General features: G+C 39.4%; 1 long non-coding RNA gene across 1 annotated transcript in view; it reads right to left on the bottom strand.

Moving 5' to 3' along the window:
- LOC110311190 overlaps positions 1–18,506 on the bottom strand; it is a 36,146-nt gene that overhangs the window by 15,150 nt on the left and 2,490 nt on the right. The window contains exon 3 of the long non-coding RNA XR_002379934.1: positions 12,062–12,176. This is a non-coding gene — a long non-coding RNA (uncharacterized LOC110311190). The remainder of the gene's footprint in view (positions 1–12,061; positions 12,177–18,506) is intronic.

Below are 18,506 nucleotides of genomic sequence, written 5' to 3'. Positions count from 1 at the left end.
CTTCATTCTTCCTTAAAATAGGGAACAAAATACCCATGGAAGGAGCTACAGAGACAATGTTTGGAGCTAAGATGAAAGGATGGACTATCCAGAGCCTACTCCAACCTGGGATCCGTCGCATAATCAGCCACCAAATCCAGACACTATTGCATATACCAGCAAGATTTTGCTGAAAGTACCCTGATATAGCTCTCTTGTCAGGCTATTCCAGTGCTTGGCAAATACAGAAGTGGATGCTCACAGTCAGCTATTGGATGGAACACAGGGCCCCCAATGGAGGAACTTGATAAAGTACCCAAGGAGCTGAAGGGGTCTGCAACCCTATAGGTGGAACAATAATATGAACTAATCAGTACCCCCAGAGCTCCTTTCTCTACCTGCATATGTAGCAGAAGATGGCCTAGTTGGCCATCGTTGGGAAGAGAGGCCCCTAGGTCTTGCAAACTTTATATGCCTAAGTACAGGGGAACACCAGGGCCAAAAGGTGGGAGTGGGTGGGTAGGGGACCAGGATTGGGGGAGGGTATAGGGAACTGTCAGGATAACATTTGAAATGTAAATAAAGAAAATATCTAATAAAATAAAAAAATAAAAAATAAAAAATAAAAAAGAGAAAATAATGGAAGAAAAATTTAAATATAGGAGCTGGAACTTGAAAATTGGTAGAAGGAAAAGTGAAAGGACAGCACCGTAATATCGGTTTTGGCAATGATTTCTTTGATATGACATATAAAGGATGGGTAATAAAGGCACTGTCGTCCCAGCTCTGGGTAGTCAGAGATAGGAAGATCTCTGTGATTACTGGCAGCTGGCCTAGCCTAGTTTATTACCTTCAGGCCTATGAAAGACTCTGCCTCAAAACCAAGGTAGATCGCACTTGAGGAATGACAAGGGAAGTTGATATATGCACATGAGTATGTGTGCTTATACATATATGCACACCTATGTGCAAGCATACACACCAACCCAATAAACAGGTGTTTGTATATAAACCTTTCCACATACATACAATCATGCATGCATAGTGGAATGTGCATCAAAGGATACTCCCACCCAGAATGTAAAACACACACACACACACACACACACACACACACACACAAATGTGAGACAACACTAACAAATCACACGTCAGACATTAATATTCAGAAGATAGTTTCTCCATACTCCAATGACAAAACAATGATTGTATTGACTTGAACCAACATTTCTTCAAAGAAAATATACAAATGACATATAAACACTCCATTTCATGTCATTTGGCAAATTCACCTCCAAGCCAGGAAGTGCCGCTCACCTCTATTAGGATAGAAATCACTAGTATAAAAGTGCAGCCAGAACATAGCAAATGTTGGATTGGAGAGATGACTAGGAGAAACTGTACCATGTCTGAAGGTTAATGAGTTTATAAAGTGAAATAACTGTGAGAAAAATTAATGCTGGTTCCTTTTTAACACAGAACATTTTTTGTATCTAGAAGGTTTCCTACTCGATATAGATCCCAAGGAATTGAAAGTAGGAACCTGAACAGGGACATTTACATTTATATTCACAGCAGCACTGTTAACAGATGCTAAAAAGGATAAATGGTTCCCATTCCTAAAAATATCCATGAGTGAATGAAACGTGGCATAAATATGAAATGAAATATCATTCATCCCGTGGGTGAATCAAATTCTGATACATGAGACAGCAGAGACATATGGAAAACATGCTAAGCAAAACAAGCCAGGACACAAAGGACATTAGCAATATGGAGCAAAGACCCCCAAGAGCACAGTGGTTGTCAGGAGCTGGTAGAGGAAGCAATGAGGAGTTGGTATTTAGTGGGTACAAGTTCTGTTAGGGAAGGCGAAATGTTCTGGAAATGCACGGGGTGATGACTGCGCAGAACTGTGAGTGAGCTATCTAATGGGAAAGTTTGAACACCCAACAATGGCCACACTACTAATACCTGCCTTGTATATATTTTGCCACCAGAAAATTGCTATTACTTTGTGTCTTATCATCTAGGAGAATAGTTTTTCCTTAATTTATTTTGGGTGGAGATCAGATTTTTGGGGGGAGGGGTCTGGCCTCCAACAGTTTCTTTTAAATAACACAAGAAAAAAGAGAAACAGGAGGCGAGAGGAACAGTACCTGGGAGGGGGCTATTATCCCCAACTTTGGAAGGGAAGCTTGTGATTTAACAATGAACAGTGACGTGTTCTTTAGTCGGGGGATTCATTCAGTGAGCTGAATACAAGGTGTTCACCAAGCGCTTTCCCTCCCCGCCTTTGAAATTTGTTGACAGAGATCCCCGGGGGCCTCATTCGCTAATTTTATTAGTCAGAGTTCTTCATCAACTTCGGAAATTATTTGTCCAATAAAGACTTATCTCATTTGCTGATGGCTTCAGAATCCCCTGGATTATGGCAGGGATTTGATGTTATAATAATCTCCCATGAGAATTGTCCAAACAGCTGTGAAGGCAAGAAAGAGCTACAGGGACCTTGCAGTGCCTCGTGACAGCAGCAAGGACCAAGCCTGAACAAAATGAATCTTTTCTGTTTCTCCCTGGTAAGTACCTCCTCAGGCCCTGATTTTACTCTCTTATGATGACATGGTGCCAAATAAAGCCAATAAAATTAAGTATAGCCTAAACTTGAGTGTCATGAGTTTGCATCACAATGACTAGAAATGGTGTGTTCATCCAAGCAGTTGGTCCGACTTGTTTGAGATCAGCGTTGTTGTAAAACTACATGGATGTAAGGTAACGGAAACTGTGTGTGCTATTCCTGACCTGCTTTGGAATCAGTATTGCTTATGTCACGTTGCTGCCTTTCTAAAGAACATTCCTTTTGAAGAAGCGTTTTTATTTTCTATTTTTTAATTATTATGACCAAAATAACCATGAAAATGTGTAGCATTTCATTTACTTGCTTTGCTTTGTGGCCCCAGGCATCCATGGTTTTTGTTGCTGCTGCTGTTGTTTGTTTGTTTGTGTATGTGCTTCCTCTGATTCTCCTTTTTTCCATTACTGTCCGAGGAATGAATTGCATTCAGTATCACCTTGGTTAAGCTTCTATTGTGGCAGTGGCCTGAGTTAGATCGTGCTTTTATTGCAAGTTACAAGAGATTGAGCCAGGCTTGGAGAGGTGCTCAGGTGAGGTGTGAGCATGTCTGGTTCTCAAATTCTATTGTACATTATTGATTTTAAAACAAAAACCAAAAACCAAACAAACTTGGAGTGGGTCAGTGAAACTTCTCCAGTAGTCACATATCTGGAAGTATTTTATAATTCTATCTTGCAATTGGGATGACTTACCACTGCTTTTAAATGTTTCAATAATTTTATTCATGCTTCTGTGCTTAAGGCAGGGCATCATGCAGCCTCTGTGGGATTTCAAGATGTTGATGGGTGAGCCCTATCACTTGGGAGGATGAAATACTCTATCTTTGATGTTTGTTTCCTTTCCAAATTGCAAGGGAGATTAACACAATTGCTAGTGATGGCACTGACATGAAGTGCAGAACCTGAACAGGAGGTATTTTGAGGCAAGCTAAGGGATTTCATTTCAGAACATCTTGAAAAATAAAATCTGATTGTGACTTGCAGGAGGCTGAATCATCAAGTTTAAGTTTCCTGCATTGTTAAAAATTAACTGCCAGCTCTCAAGTTTTGCCACATGTCATGTAAGTCTGACTGGAGAAAAAAAAATCTCATTTCAAGTGATTTAAATGGTATTGCTCGTTCTTCTCTGGTTGTTCTGAAAGTATTATATATGTTTTATATGAATATACTTCCCTGGGAATTAGGTGGTATAGAGCCATAAATGACTCTATTCTGAAATCATTTTGAACGGTAACGTAATCGCTATGCTAATGTCTCTATATCAGGGTTTGGTGCAGTATGGCATACGTTTATAATCTTGACTCTAACGACATATATGCATCAAACGAACACGATTGTCTTTCTTTGTTATGTAAGGAGAAGCAGCCCAAACACAACAAACTGCATCAAAGCTCCGGTTTATGGACCCAGCATCATGGCCTTTTTTGTTGCTGTGCTTTAGTTTTTAAAGTGGTCCTTAAGGTGCTTCTTGCTTGAATAGCAGACTGAATGGCCATGAACACCAATTTTTTTCCAGTAGTTCAACGTTTGCATGCCATAAAAATTACTTGCTTTACTAAGAGAGTGTGCAAAGATATTTGAAAAAAAAAACCTTAGAACCATTAAAGAAAACTATTTACTGTATGTATGCTTAGCTTGTGTGTGGTGACAGTTGACTGAGCTGTTGTGCACTGTAGCTTAACAGCTTTCACCGGGAATTTACGCATAATCCAAAGCATATTTGATCTGTCCTTGTGAACATATGGGAGACTGTATTTAGGAGAAGAGAATAAAATCCAGTGATGTGGTGAAAAAAGCTCACACAATTAAAATAAAAAGGAGGGGTTCTTTAGAAATACACCAACAATCTCTGGAAGGTGGATGGTTTTAAATATTAAACACAGGGACTACCGTGGAGAAAAGAGTTGAATGGTTAACTATTCTCCTATTTGAATGGGATGAAAACTTACAACTCCCTTAGTAAATGGGGTTTTACGGTGAGATACCCAGGTATCATCTCAATGAATTAACCACCATGAATGGATATGATAAATAGTACATTAAAGGTGGTTATTCTTAATTAGGATCTATGAACTTGAAATGGAGTATATTTTTGTATCAGGAGGCAGGAATACCCCTTTAAATATGCTCCTGTGGCCCACATTTTTTTTTTCCATATTGTGATTAGGCTCTGCAAAAAGCTTGATCATTCGAAGCAAGGTGATCTTGTTGGGCTCATCACACAGTTATTGAGCTTGGTATGACTTTGCAGTGCATGGGGTTCAAATCAATTATCCCCGAATGAACATCTACATGATTTGCAGGGCACCTCTGTCTGTATTTGAGCTCTTGTCTACATCATCACTTTATGCCTCTCCCCTGTTCTTGCACATACCAAGACAACTCCAACGCCAGGAAGACAAGCTGCTCACAAAGAACACACTGGCCTTGTCCTTGTAACTTTAAAAAGCTGCCTGCCTTCCTTCCTTCCTTCCTTCCTTCCTTCCTTCCTTCCTTCCTTCCTTCCTTCCTTCCTTCCTCTCTCTCTGTCTCTCTCTTTCTCTCTTTTTTCTCTTCCTTCCTTTCTTCCTTTTAAAAAAGGACTTGTTTATTATTATATCTAAGTATACTGTAGCTATCTTCAGACTCACCAGAAGAGGGCATCAGATCTCATTACACATGGTTGTGAGCCACCACGTGGTTGCTGGGATTTGAACGCAGAACCTCCTAAAGAGCAGTCAGTGCTCTTAACAGCTGAGCCATCTCTCCAGCCCAAGACAGGCTTTCTTTATGTTGTTCTCGCTGTTCAAACTCAGAGACCTGCCTGCCTCTGCTGTGCTCAGATTAAAGGTATGCACCACCACCGCCTGGGGATTGAACACTTTTTATTAAACAGAGCTTAAATTTACATCATTTTAAGGGACATTGAATGCATCAATGTCCTTTCGCAGATAGAAACACATTGTTTTCATTTACCCAGTTGTTTCCCAAGGCATTTAGTGATGTTTGGAAATTACCTTTTCATCAAACGTGGCACATCTACTGTTATCAAGATCACATTTCTTCAAATAAACAAACTTTTTCAAAGTCTCCAAAACAAAAACTCTGAGGAAACTGGGTGTGGATGCTAAGTACTTTGACTGACACCATAAATACTTTTGTTTTGCTTAACTTATTCATAAATATTTAGAGTACTCGTTTTCATATGCTGATAATTGTACATAACTAGTCTTACTGAATTAAAATGTGTTTCTGGCATCTGTGACTTACTCAAATATTTTTCCATGCAGTTTTTAAAATTTCCTCCATATCCATGCTAAAATTCTCATTTTTTTCCTATGGTATTAAGGATAAAAAAAAAATCTTGTTATTTTTTACTTGCTATGAGTTTTGCAATGGATATGCTAAAATTCTGAAATATTTTCAAAGAGGTATTGAGATAAATGTTTTTAATATTTTAATGTTTTTAATATTTTAACGGTGGCGCACACCTTTAATCCCAGCACTTGGGAGGCAGAGGCAGGTAGATTTCTGAGTTCGAGGCCAGCCTGGTCTATAGAGTGAGTTCCAGGACAGCCAGGGCTACACAGAGAAACCCTGTCTTAAAAAAAAAAAAAAGATTGAATGTACATTTAAATGTTCAAGCATCATTAAATATATATGAAACATTGACTATTATGATATGAATGCATACACACACTTACGCACACACACACACACACACACACACACACATATATATGTATATATATATTTAAAAACTTATACTTAATCCTGGTGACATTTCATTAGGCATGTCTAACCTATGTGCTATGGAATGCAGGCACCTTAGTGAAAATATGAATGTGTCAAAACATCAAAATTGGAACTTAATATAAAAATGTTTGGAGGCTTTTATGTGTATGTGATTTAGTTTCCTAACCCAATTGCATAGGTCTTGAGCATGAACTTTGTAGATAACAATTTCTGTCACAATGTCAGAAGGTTGCACATGTCTGACAGAATCTTTAAAACTACGTTAAAAAAATTGATCTCGTTTTCCTGCATTGACAAATACATTGCATCACTTTCCTCCTCTGAAATCCCCCATAGTCCTGTATTTTAGTCTCCATATACGTTCCACCGATCAGCCTGCTTGTTCAGTCTCCTTTTGTATTACCCTACGTAAAGTGTTCGGCATTTTCTGATTCTCTCCCATAAGAGATCTAGATCCCATTCAATTTTTGATTACTTGATATAGTTTTCTGTGATTATATTTGACTCCAAGACTATCTGATCTAAGTTTCTATTTTTTTTGTTTGTTTGTCTGTTTGTTTGTTTGTTTTTTCTATCTTACTGGTTAGCTTTCTCTTAGCTTTTTCTGGAACAGGTCTTAAATTTCCATGGATGGAAGTTTCTTATGTACCTAAAAATGCCTTTGTACTTTTCTCTCAGATTACTATCAAAATGGCTGTCAAATTCTTTGTTAAAGATAGTGTGGTATATACACTCCTGTGTACCTCCAGCGGAGAGAGTTGGGTTTGGGGGTGTCCTGCTTTATCACAACTTGTTTCTGAGGTCTTGACAGGTGTGGTCACTGGGGTTTTGGTTAGGATGTGTTTCTTGGTGTTAGCAGATGACAATTCGGGATGGGGGTGGGTGCGTGAGAAAAGACAGGGCACTGAGAGGGTCTGCAGGATCAAAGGAAGCAGGATGCACCACTGGTCGCTGCTTAGTCACTTGGGGATGGGGACTGAAAGGAAGGAGAGGCCACAGCTGGTAGTCTGATGCAGAGATGGAAAACACATTGGGGATTGGGTTTTCAGGGTAGCAAGGAAAGTGCAGTTGTGAAGCTCTCCTAACTTCATCCCGACCTGTCTTCTTCTCTGACTGTCACGCCTCATACGTTTATCGTTAATGGCTCCTTTCTCATTTCTGTATGATTTGGTTCACTATAAAGTGTTTATTTGGAAGTCAGATTATCACATTTTCATGTAGCTCTATGAAGATCATAAACGTTCTTTCTTAAACCTTTCCTCCATGGGTTTTGTGATTTTAATTTCATCTGGGAAGAAGTGGTTTAGATTTCAGACAGTGAGCTCAGTTTGCTCTCTTCACAGCTTTTGGTCTCTTTCCGTGCTTTGGCTAATTTTATATAGCAGGCCCCTGACTCATCCTCTCTCCCAGGTTTCGTCACCTGTATTTGTCTATGTATGAGACATGAGTCTCAAGTCTCTCTGAGATCCCAGTTTAGAATCAGGGTACTCACAGACAGTAATACGTTGTGTGACCTACCCAGGTACTGAATCATTGGTAGCTTGTCACAGGTTCCATTTTGATGGCTCTCTGCTCATTTTTTTTCCAGCCCTCTGCTATCTAGTACCAAGAGCCTCTGCAGCTATTGGTGGCTGTTCATAGCAATGTGGGCTTCTATAGCCCTTGGATTAATCCATGTGAGAACGTGTTTGTATGATTCTGTCCAAGCTTTAATGGCCATCTCATCGACATTCTCAAGCGCTGGATGAAAGCTTGATTAGCCCACAGCTTCAGCATTACACTGTCTTTCTACTAACAACTGCCTTCTCCCCCGACACTCTCATATATTTTTGAACATCTATTCCTTGTTTAGGTCTTTATGAATTTTCCAACAATTGACTGTATGTTATTCAGAAGCACAATACAAAGCACACCAGCTATACATTCTAAAAGTGGACTGACTATGCGCTCAACCATTCCTTCAGTAGTACATTAATAAAACACCTTTTGAGACAATGTCTCACTCTGTAGGGCTGCCTGCCCTAGAATCTGATAGATACACCTGAGTCTGGGGGTTGGGATTACAGGCTTGTTCCACCATGCCCCGCAAAATACATTTTAAAGAAGAAATTATTTTCAGTGCTTCCTTGGCAGAGTTGCTAATAGCTTGAAATCCAAACTCATGAAGTTTAAAGTCTCCTAGTAGTTACAGCCTCAAAGGTCTGCCTGTTGCCCTTGGTTCATCCGCCACCCACATATGGGCTTTACCATACACTGTTGTCTATGGCTTTACTCCTAACAGTTCCTGAAACGAATGTTCTCAAGTTGAAACAAAGCTGGACCCAGAAGACTGTTGACTCTATAATCGAATGACAGTAGCTGAAGAAGTAGAGTTATTAAAGTCAGGGAACAGCACCATTTATGGTTGGGTCCAAAAACTGTCAATTAGTACTTAGAACTTGAAATCCTCATCATGCCCTTGGAAGCAGTCTCTTCTTTTGGGAATACCTCAAGATGCTCCATATGTACTCTAAATTTCAAGTTATGATAGGTTAGACTGTCTTCTCTGTTCTGTTGTTTTTGGAAGTTACTGTAGACTCTTAATCCTCATGCATAGCATAATTTAGATGGACTTCTGTAATCTGCATAGAAAAATTAGGTATTTTTTTTTCCTCAAGAAAAAGAATTTCCTTCTGCTAATTTTAACTCTCTGCACCACAGGAAGGCTCTACAGAGAGTATATATGAGCCAATCCCACAGCAAGCTAAACAAGAAGGCACCTGTAGCAGAAGGGTGGAGACAGGACAAGCATTAAACAAGCTTGGAGTGGTAAGTGACTTGGCTACGTGAATGAATGGGTTTCTTTCCTATTTTCTATTTAAATGCACTGGTTAATGGCAGCCTCAAGTCAGTAAACACCTACTGTCAGGGCATCCTTTACTCACTTTTCATTTCTGATTTTCTCTTGATTGTTGTAGCTTTTGTAGTTGGTAGCTTAATATGAGTAGATGAACTATGTACTAGGTAACTGCATACATGAACTCCATCTGCCAAGCAACATTACCACATATGTTTTCTTGAGTTAATGGAAGCTGTAAATGGCAAGATTGTTTTCCAAAACAGCAAATCTTTGAGAGAGCATTTTTAAGTACATGGGCATGAATAAGTTGTTGGTAAACCAGGCCTGAGCATGGCAAAGGGACACCAAGGATTGTGCTTTGTCAATTTCCAAGGCTTAAATGGTTTCATCCACAGTTAATTGCCACTGACTATGAGTTAATAACATGCCTGTAATATCTAATGTTTATCTACAGGCTACCTTGAGTGCTGGTTCCAGTATACACCTGTCTGCATTCCAATCCTATAAGCCTACCACTTGATTAAAGTATTTCTGAATTTGTGTATGCTGTCTCCCTATACAATGTATTACCAGAATGGAAATGTCAATCATTTTTGTGAATTATGTCTAAAATTATTAGAGATGTAGAGCTGTGTGGTTCTGAAAAAAGCAGCATCTACATAACAATGATGAATATTTTTATTCAATTGCACTATATTTTAAATAATATTGTGATAATAGACTTGTTTTAATTCAATTGTGGTATAAATTAAAAATTATTTCAATTCATAAATTTAAAAATATTTCAAAAATTCATTCTGCAAGTAAGTTTTCCCTAATAAAACAAACAAACAAACAAACAAACAAACAAAAAGCCCACTACAATTAATGACATTTCTTTTTGTCAGTGAAGTGCTGACCTTGGCAATATGTCTATATACAATCTCTTTTTTTACATTCACTGTAAAAATTTATAGATGTCTAGAAATCTTGAGAAATGATAAATGACTTATACCATTAACCAAGGTTGAGCTTAGCCTCAAACCTGGACAATCATTGGTCTAAATAAAGGGAGAGCAGAAACCAGTTTCGAGTTCTACTCCTACCTTTACACCTACCAGCCTTGGTGACATTAAAATCCGTTATTTTTGTAACTTACATAAGTCTCTGTTTCCCAATATAGATAAACTAGGAACAAGTTTTAGTGAACAAATTCTGTGACTAGTTTCTGAGAAGTAGAATTCGTAGAGAAGGACCTAACGCGGTGAAAACTTTCTGCTCAATTTCCCTCTATCGTCATTGTTGACAGATGTGAACAAGAGGAGGCAATGACATATGTTCCACTCGAATATGAGATAGACTATTTACATGGAGACCACGATTTGACACTGTAAAAGTGTTTGCAAACATTTTCCTTCTATAATTAAAGAAAAATAATTGAATAGACTGAAGAGCCTCAAGATATATCCTTAAATGTGACAATTGGATAATTATGCATGACAGTAAGTTCATGACTTACCTGTCTGTTTAAAATCTTTCAAAGATCACCACTCTTGCAAAATCAAAAGGTAGTAAAAAAAAAACATATTTAAATTGGCACACTTCTCTTTATGTATAACTCAGTATTTAATTAAAAATATAGGTTTTGAACAGGTGAGAAGCTCAAAGGGTCCCACTCCTGACAGAGGACCTATGTGTCAGTAAATATTTGCTGTGGGGGAGAATATCAGTTTTATTCAGGGGTGTGGCCTACCACAGGTTTCTTATAATCCAGTGGATGGTATTACCTGTGCAAGGAGGCAATGCTGATAGAGTCGGGAAGGAGACATGGACTGGACCCAAAGGAGATGGGTAGAGCAGGAGGGATAGATATGATCAAAGTATATTTATACTGTGTGTGTCTCTCTCTCTCTCTGTGTGTGTAAACATTCTTATAGAAGTGTATTTATGGGGCTAAAGAAAGCTTAGCTGGTAAAGATATGAGTTCATTGTCCAAAACCCATGTCAAAAGTGCTGATTGGTGATTTGTACTTACAACCCAGTGCTATCAAGGTAGAGGCAGTGGATTGCTAGGGCTGTAACCCAAACAACTTAGCCTGTTTGGTGTGTTCCAGGCCAGTGAGAGAACCCTGTGGTGACAGGAGGTAGACAGAAGCGTGGGAGGCGGCTCAGTCTATGGGATAAAGTGCTTGCACTGAAAGCATGAAGCGTGAGGGTCTGTTTTGGATCCTTAGGATTTATGTAAAAGCTGAGCATGGCTGCTCACACCTCTATCCCACGCTTCGTGAGCAGAAAGAGGCAGATCCCAGGGACTAGCCGGATCTTACAGTTTGAAACAGTAAGCTAAACAGTGAGTAAGATAGGTAGGTAGGTAGTGATACAGGAAGCCAACTCAAACCCACACCTTTCACACATAATTAAACAAATACAGTGGACAGGGATCAAGGGTGAACTCTGACACTCACACACATGTATGCTTCTATACACAACATGAACACATGGATATTCATACATTCAAACATAGATGCACACACATGCACAAATATCCATGCACATGAAACTGAAAGGTCAAGCCATCTGTCTCACCGTTTAACTGTTGAGTGATAACCAGTCCTTATCATATTGGTACTGGCAATTATTACATTCCCAATGAAACTAACTTCATAGCTTGGATAAAATAAAGAGATTATTTTAAATAATAAAACTAAAAATCTACAGATTTTATTTCTTGTTTGCCTAGTTAGTGGTCTAAAGATTTCTTAGTTTTCTCTCTGAATCTCTGAAAAATGTATTTTTTTCCTCCTAGAGTTTTACTTTTTTTTTTTTTTTAAGTAATTCAAGGGGGGAAAACATGGTCAGAAATGCATTAGGTACACAGAATTAGAATCGACATACCTGTTGAGGCTTAATTTTCTACAAATGCACTGAGAAGCCCTCTGATGTAAACTGAGTTAGAGCCGAACCTTCTTAGCCTCAGCCCTTTCCATGGAGAAGAGGTGCTATCCAGTCCCTGGAACCAAGTGCATTTCAGGACATTATTTTATTCCCACATCTATACTTAAACTTTTACTATTTTGGTGACAGTATTTTGAGCACAATGTGGCATTCCTTAGGTAGACCCTAGATTGTCCTGGGTTGTACAGGAGATAGATGCTCTGGTGAGAAAACATTGAATAATTAAGGGTAGAGAGGTGCCAAAATGAAAGATAGTTCTTTGAGGCTTTAAATGAGTACCATCTTGGGTCTTGACCCCCCTTTTGTGAGTGCTTCACAGCCTCAGCAATAGTGTCAGGCCTTGAAACCTCCCCTTGAGATGGATCCTATTTTGGGCCTGTTGCTGGACCTTCTTCTCCTCAGGCTCCTCTCCATTTCCATCCCTGTAATCCTTACAGACAGGAACAATTATGGATCAGAGGTGTAACTGTGGGATGGCAATCCCATCCCTCACTTGATGTCCTGTCTTCCTGCTGCAACTGAAAGAGTCAGGTGCAGATATTTGCACTCAACCAATGGACAGAAGCAGCTGACCCCTATTGTTGAATTAGGGAAAGGCTGAAAGAAGCTGAGGAGAAGTGACCCTGTAGGAGGACCAGCAGTCTCAATTGATCTGGACCCCTAAGATCTTTGAAACACTGGGCCACCAAACAGACAGCATACATCAGCCAATATGAAGCCCACCAACACACATACAGTGGAGAACTTTCAGGTCTGTATTCATTTAGAGAAGATGCACCTAACCCTCAAGAGATTGGAGACCCCAGGGAGTTTAGAAGTCAGGTGGGTTAGGGGCTGAGGGCATCCACGTGGAGACAGGGTGGGGTGGGGAGGAGATGTGGGACATGGAGCAGTCAGAGGGTGGATGTGGGGGCGGGGAATGGAATATGGAGTGTAAAAAATAAATTAAAAATAAAAGAAAACTAAAAGAAAAAAATGAGTACCATCTTTAGTACCAGGCCTGTGCCCTAATTGTAGTTACAGAAGGGCTTAGTGATAGAGAGTGGGTCTAGAGGAGACTCAGTTTAAGTTATGAGGTTTTTGTTAAAATTTTATTGTAATATTTAACAGTTTCTAGTGAGCTAATCTTAGATTCACACACATGCATAGGTTTTGGAGAAATGCTGCTAAAAGCAGGTAAAATGTTTCATAGTATTCCAAACTCTGCAATCCGATCAGTATAGTTGAAAGTGTGTTAATATTGTGACTTTAGAACTGACTACTTTGTTGTCATATTAATTTAGGTGTAGACTATAAATGCTTGAACCTGCACCTATTTTAATACCTCCTTATGATGTCCAAAAGTAATAAATGTCTTGATTAAGGAAAAGAGTGAGAATATAAAATATTTGTCTTTCTGCCAACTTGAGGTTAACTGGATCAAGTCTGAATTATCTGGTGTGCAATTGATATTCATTAAAGAAAGAAAATAATTTTCAATTTTCTAATCCATTTTGTATCTCATAAATTAAATTGATAAGATATTTGAGCTTTTTTTTTCAAAAAAATGAACTTAAATTCACGACAGAGAGTATCCCTTTTATTTATATGTTATATATCACAATCATTCAATGAATAGTTGTAAGCAATATGAATGGATTAATGAAGGCTTATGACTCCAGCTAGATAAAATATTAATAAGCATGGAGAGCCCGTGATGCAGTGTTTATAAGTGTGAGCTCTGAGTGGAGCAGATATGAACTCTCTTTCCTGCGCTGCTCCTTTTAGGCTGTGTGGCTGTGGAAGATGCCTGGGCTCCTTTAATCTCTGCATTAGCCTGGAGAAGATGGATTGCAGAAGTCCAAGTCTACTTTTCCAGGCTGCAGGGAAGATTTAACTCATGGGATAGACTTCAGAGGGGCTGCTGCCTCAGACTCTAGAACAAAACCTCTGATGTCTAGATGGAGGGATCATGGGACAGTATTGCCCACAGTTAAGAACTGCAACTTAAGAAATGTTTTTCAAAATGTAACTTCCCCCCTTCTGCTTGTCCTTCTAAACCCTCTCATACCCACATCAGGTCCCCTTCAAATTCATGACATATGTGAATATAAGGATATGTATATATATCCTTTGATACTGTCTGTTGTTTCTTATCTTTATACATTTCTTAGTGATGGTCACTCAGTATTGGGTAACAAATTACAGAGCTCATCTCTGCTAAAGACAGTAGTTTCTTCTCTCTCAGAGGCAACCAATATTGTATAGCCCTTCATCGGGGATATGGATTTTGCTTTTCAGAAATTTGTTGAAGAACAAAAATGGAAAGGGTAGAATGAAGTCGAACCTAACTGTAGCTCCCCACTCCTGTCTTAAAGCTGAATTATATAGCCACAGGTACCAAATGAGTGTGAGAAAAATGGTTACTTTAAATGCAGAGGACTAGCATGTATAAAATATATGACGTATTTCAAAGAATATATAAAAACAAGCATAATATATCTTGGTAGTGAGAATTATTTGCTGACAGTGTTTGAGATAGGATAAGTGAAATATGGCTCATTTCCATTTTTATTTTATTTTTTAAGGTACAACGTTTATATTTAGATGACTTTATATTTGACCACTTCGCTGCCCATCAAGGTCATCTTACCCCTTCCAAAGCAAAACTTCAACAGTTTTCTGTCAAGCCTTTCTGAAAACAAAGAAAGGAGCTTCTTCCATCCATATTATCCACCTATAATTCCTTTCTGTGAGTTGTTTTATCTCCACTTGAATTAAAAGGACATATTGATGACCCCCTCCAAGTGCTGAGACCTTTGGCATCAGATCCAAAGCACCTTACTTTAGGAATCATTTTAGGATGGATGATCAATGTACTTATCAACTCCTGACAACGCACTTCTCTCATAAATGAATTCTGAGTACATTCATTCCAAAGCTGCTACTACCAAATGATACTTAGAACATTTATCTCAGAGCTGCAACTCAAGCTTAATATCTGGCGTTCATAGCTATATCCTTCCATTTCCTAAACATGGCTACAAGACGTGCCTCTGATTTCAAACCTGATCTCCCAAATTTTACCTGAATGTACACAGTCAAAGTCATGTCTGGTCTAGTCTCCATCCCTAAGCAAACCTCTAGAACATGGTTTGTAGCCTTTGGCCTCTGCATAGAGGAAGGCTTGGGAGAGACATGCCTCTGCAGAATGTGGGGATGGCTGCCTTGTAGTAGGTGAGACTCCTTTGCATCTTGAGAAAAATTACTGGAAGTATTTCTACTTCAGGGGCAAATGAACATTTAGCACAGGGGCATAAGGGAAGTCCTCTGCAATACTGATGGCTTTGTAAAGTGTCAAGTCTTTGTAAAGGAGGCTTTCCATGAGTAAATATAGAACAGAATGTCAAAGACAAAGGATTTAGCAACGGCTGCAATAGAGAATAAATTGCAAAGCAGTTACTACACAAAAAGTTTTCTAAACTCCTGGTAGGTAGAATTCAAAGGGAAACTAAGGCTTCTGACTTTGCTAAAATGCTGGAGTCAAGGCCAGAGTTCTGGCTTCCCAGATATCAACTTTTTCTTTGGCCTCTGCAACAGGCATGAATGTCAATGCTGTGTGCGCACACGCTGCGAGAGAGAGAGAGAGAGAGAGAGAGAGAGAGAGAGAGAGAGAGAGAGAGAGATTGGAGAGAGAGAGATAGGGGTACTGTAGGGGATATTGGAAGAGTGTGTTTAGGGGAGGTGAGAAGCAAGGAGGATGGGTTTATGATAAGAGAAAGGACTCAACAATATAATATATATGCTAAATGAGTCTGTTATCTGGAGAACCACAGAAGATAAAAAAAAAATCTTGAGCTGGCAATGAAGTTAATAGAGTTGAGTTTTATTCCCACTCCCGGCTGAGAACTGTGTGTCCTTGGGAGTGTTATTGAGCTACTCTGACCCTAAGTTTGTGAGCACTGTGGATAGAAAGATTGGCTTCTTAGTTTGTGGTGAGGATTAAATGTTATTGCACACGTTAAACACCTGGCACCCTGCATGCTAATGGCCATTTCCCTTTCTCTGCAAGCCCTCACACCAGGACAGAGCAATCTTTTTAATTTAATATCCTTGACTTAATGGCTTTAAGTCAAACTATCACTATTGCTTAGATATCATTTTGTTAAAAAAAAAAAGCTGCTCAAAATAATTTGTGATCAGCAATCTTTACCTAAAAGCATTGATTTTTTTTTCCTAGGCTGGACAAGATGAAGCAATAGGATTTATTGTTGATGTGCATTAGAAAACTCAAGGTCTGACTCTCCACAAAGTGCCTTGAATACTAGGTATATAGTGCAATATTTGACAATTCAGTCTGAGATGCCTACCACAGGGGACAACTATAAACAAGAAAGCCCATCATGGGTGCATTTGCTCAATTGCACATTTCATAAGTCAGGGGTGTCTCTTCCCTTATATTTCTAAAATGCAAGTTCAATTTTGTAACTACTCATTCATCGACATTCTGTGCTCATAAAAAACACAGGAGAAATCAATTAAATTGTTCCCAGCTACCAGATGTTAAGGAGAGAGTAATATAACAGAGTCAAGCACAGTTTTAAAGACAAACAATATGATGCGTGTCTAACAGTTGCTTAGAGCTCAACAGTAATGAGGCCAAGGTCAGGAGTTCAATCTCCCATGGCCAGTTAGCTTTGCTTCAGTCTAGAGCCACCAGCAGTATCTGTGCTATACATCTTGAATGTTCACTCCATTGATGGTTAAGGTGCATTGAAGAGAAGGTAGCAGCAAGATTTTATAGACCACGGGAAGGACAGCTTAAGGATAATTCTGCCTTCTGCTTGCTTTCTTCTATCTATAAAGGCGTTCTGTCACCATTATCAGTCTTAAGGCTACTAAGTGTAGCCTATTGCTTTCAGCTTTCAACAATGCATTGGGTAGCAGTTGAAGTGCTAAGAAAGGAAAGTGCTAAGAAAGAAAGGAATGGCTCTTCCACAATGATTCCCGAGCCTTGTGAGGAGGGGATATTCCTGAACATTCCGGCTGTATCTTACATCATGGTGTCTCAAGGTGTGAACAACTTCTCCCTCATGCTTCCAGTGCCACAGATGAATGCAATCTCCTCTGTCGTCCCTTCCCTACCATGGTACAGGGATCATTCTAAAAATAGACACATTCAACCTCTCCTCCCTCAGGCTCTTTCTGTCAGGTGTTTTATCCACTGCGATGCAAAGTATTATTAGATACTGACTTCACTGAACTGTACTGGCACCTTCCCCATCCTGCGAATTGATCAGTGAAGAAATCTACTGATTTAGATGTTAATCTCAGCTTAAATAATGCCTTCATGGGGGGTGTCTACACCGGTGTCTTACCAAACATCTGAAACTCATGCTGAAGTGTCTTGATACCTAAGATTTTGTTATCGCTGCCATTTTGCCCTCAATGACATCTTCCGGAGTCTTTGCCCTCACGTCTCACTTGAACTTAGAAGAATCAGACAAAGCTGATAGGAAGTGAGTTCGTGGTTAGATTACAATGACCATGGGGATAGGATGTGTTTACCTACACATTTCTGTGAAGCAGAATCCCAAGTGGAGGATCCCCAAACCAGGCCATGAGAGCGGGCTTACAAAGTGAGCTCAGAAACAGGAGACTTCACTACAAACGGGTTTCAGAGATCTCAGTGCAGCTACCGTTCTGGATGAGCTACCAAGAGCATCCCCTTCTCCCCACCTGAACCTTTGAGTGAACCCTCAGAATTTGGGGGTCAACAAATAGAGCTCAACACTGTGAGAGAGTAACACAAAAGATTCATTTAAGGCCTACCTGTATTTCTTATCCATGGAGACTGGCAGAGATAAAAAATGTGTATCTTCGTCAGCCATTAGCTTTTGGAGTGATTTGTTGTATAGTAAAAACTAATGAAGGAATTAAATTATTATATTTACCAGAATGATTGGCTGATAACCAAATCTTTACTAACCAACTGAAGTTATAAAAAAAAAAAACAAAACAGTTGAAGACCAGTGAGCACTCAGGATTGTTCTTGATACTCAGAGTTTTCAGTAGGGATGCCAAGAAGACACCACCAAGCTAGCCACCCAAGAGACGTGCCGCTCCTACTGAAGTCAAGAAGAACCAAATAGAAATATTATTACCAAAACAGAAAGCTTGGAACCACGGTTATACGCTGAAATTTAACAAGGAAGTTAATTCTCACACTATGTTCTGCCCTGCGTTATCAGCCAGCTTCACATCAGGATATCAGGGTAAGCCAGTGATGGAACACTGATGTGATCTATACAGTGATGAAACGGCATAGTTTGAAATCCAAACTATACATCTTTACCAGGTGGCAGGGGGTTAGAGAGACCTCCCTCCCTCTCTCCCTCCCTCCCTC

The sequence above is a fragment of the Mus caroli genome, chromosome 16, assembly GCF_900094665.2.
Source record: "Mus caroli chromosome 16, CAROLI_EIJ_v1.1, whole genome shotgun sequence".
NCBI lineage: Eukaryota > Metazoa > Chordata > Mammalia > Rodentia > Muridae > Mus > Mus caroli.
Note: the sequence above shows the minus strand (reverse complement) of the source record. Positions and strands in the feature narration are given on the sequence as shown.